This window comes from Manduca sexta, unplaced genomic scaffold, assembly GCF_014839805.1.
Source record: "Manduca sexta isolate Smith_Timp_Sample1 unplaced genomic scaffold, JHU_Msex_v1.0 HiC_scaffold_696, whole genome shotgun sequence".
NCBI lineage: Eukaryota > Metazoa > Arthropoda > Insecta > Lepidoptera > Sphingidae > Manduca > Manduca sexta.
The window spans coordinates 1-2779 of record NW_023595513.1 but is presented as its reverse complement, the minus strand read 5'-3'; the positions used below and the strand labels follow the sequence as shown (position 1 = coordinate 2779).

The 2779-nt window shown below is 31.3% G+C and overlaps 1 pseudogene; it reads right to left on the bottom strand.

Moving 5' to 3' along the window:
• Window positions 1–1664: 1664 nt before the first annotated feature.
• On the bottom strand, window positions 1665–2772 carry LOC119193556 (annotated as a pseudogene).
• Window positions 2773–2779: the final 7 nt, after the last annotated feature.

Here is a 2779-nt window from a genome sequence, read left to right as displayed (position 1 = left end):
ATAGTTTCTAATAAGTACCTTATTAATTATAAAATAGTCAATATCTACCAAAATTAACCAAAAGAAAATAGGTAAAATTAAATTTTCTTTCACCTCGTGTATTTTCTTTAAACACTTTCTTAATTTATACGACAATTTCTTCTGTAAACTTCAGTGGCTACCAAAATATGACCTAACATGGCTATAAAAGATATTTTTCTAGTGATCTAGAGACCTTTTTTTTAGAACTTGTATTGTGGGCTGTCGCAATAACTGTGTGGCCTATACTATTGGTATACTTAAGGAAAATATAGATTCTGCACGGCTTTTAATACCATAAATATTTTTCTACTATCTAAATATGATAAAAGTATACTTAATATGAACATATAGTAATATTAACGAGTCTAAAAAGTTAAACCTGTCATATGGGGCGCGTCTTGCTGGCTTCGCAATACGTCAAGCAAAGTTCTTTAAAGATCCTGAAATACCTATTATTTTTTTCAACTGTTATGTTAGATCACTTTTGGAGTACTGCAGCCCAATTTGGAATCCCTCGTATGCAGTGCATATAAATCGACTCGAAAATTTGCAAAAACAATTTCTTTATCATTTGTCGTATGCAAATGATCTTTGTAACAGCCTCAGATCGTATAATTCAAGACTTAACCACTTTCAAATACTACCACTCCAGTATAGGCGAAACATTGCAGATAACGTGTTTTTGCTTAAATTAATAAATGGGAAAATAGAATGTCATCATCTACTTGAAAGATTAATATAGCAATATCACGATCGAATAGCACGCCTTCAAAATAGAATAACGTTCTACCCTCTGTATGCCTTACAAAACTATTTTCTACATTACGCCTTTGTACCGTATGTTCTCGTCTATAACAAAAATTTACAAATGAGTTATTATATTTTCAATGTATCAATATCTTCCTTAAAACGTCACTTTTTTTCAATGTATAAAACCTAGTCTTAAAATATCTATCATTTTGATTTTGTATAAATAATGTACTTTATATATTTTTATTTAAAAAAAAAAGGAAGGGTGTTAAAAAGCATGCTGTATTCACTTCCAGAAAGGCATACACAACTGAGTAATGTATTCTTTCTACATTTCTGTACATTTGATAATTGTTAAAATGTGTAAAGCCTAGTTTAGTGAATCTAAAAAAAAAAAAAAAAAAAATATGAAACAAGTGAAAAGTAAAACGAATTTCATTTAAATAAAATTTATTTCCAGTTTTATCAATTTGTCGTATTTTGCTTAACATTAGCGGCTCTCAATATGAATCCACTTTCAGAAAACACTTTGTCTCCGGACACATCCACTGGGCTGTCGTGGGCGCGTTGGACAATCTCTGAACGGCTTTTCCTTCTTCCAGATTTAATTCATTTTTCGCTGGTCTGTCAAATTTTAATCGGCAATGAATTATAATATTTAATAATTGATGCGTATTTTACAAATCAAACTGACTTTTATTCATCATCCAACTTTAACAGTCAAGTCTTAGAAGATATATATATACTAATTGGAACATGACACAAATATTCAATAATAATCATCATGATCATCTTTTGCAAGTTAATTATTAAGTAACTTTTTCAACAGACAAATATCAAAACTAAACAAGAAAAATGATTTCATACATTACAGATTTCGGACATTGTCTGACCAATTCCATGCAAATCACTTTTTCTATGTGAGATACGCCAGATCCCCATTGGCGTTTACATTTTGGTTGCAAACAAAATTAAAAATAAATTATTATTATTAAACACATCCGAAGTGTAATAACAACTTTACTCCGAAAGATAATGTAACAGAACATAAAAATATCATTAGAACTATAATAATAACGCTAATAGGCAAAGTGAAGAATTCATTGATTGGAACTTACTCAACATCTTTATAAATAGCACAAGATATGAATTGCTCATTCTTATACACGCTAGTGTAGAGAAACGGTCCGTAGCATTTGTTAGTCCTTTCTTTTACGAGACATGCTGAAATCACTCCGATAACAATTGAGTTTACTCCAGTACCGTATACCAGAGGCCCTCCGTGGTCGTTCTGAAATAAAATACAATTTTCCATAGCAAGGCCAATTCCGAAGACACAATAGTGGCTAACATAGTCTTTTGGGCAACATAATTTATTTAAATTCAGATGAAATAAAATAGATTAATATTAAGTAAATATCTTGATTACTCCTTTCTTTACATTGAAGGGAATTACAAAAACAGCTCATTTGCAACATTTGACATAGTTACCCACAGAATCCTCCGTCAGTTTGACACATAGCGCCTAAAGGGTTCTCTAATAGAGCTGTTGCCGCCAGTCTCGTTGTGATACGCGGAATGCATTACCAGATTTGTGGGGATCTTCTCTGATCGCCTCATGTCTTCTTCTTCGTCAGAATAGTTTATATCTTGGCAATCTACATATTTCTCCTGAGCAAAATGATTCAATTAGTTGATTATGTTTACAATAGTTACAAGAGTTTAGTTTAAACAACTTAACAGTATTTTAGAGTCTGATATAGATAATTCAACACATGGACATTGCAATATTTTAGCCGCAATAAGTAATAAATATTTTACATAAATCTTATGATCAACAGCAATTAAGTTATTAAAGGCCTTTTCCAACAGACAATCATATTTAACTAAACAAGTAAAATGATTTCATACATTACAGATTTTCGGACATTGTCTGACCAATATCCTTGGTGCAGATCATGTGAAGTTGTCAATGATGTTGTGATAGCGAGATCCCCAGCGCCTTTTG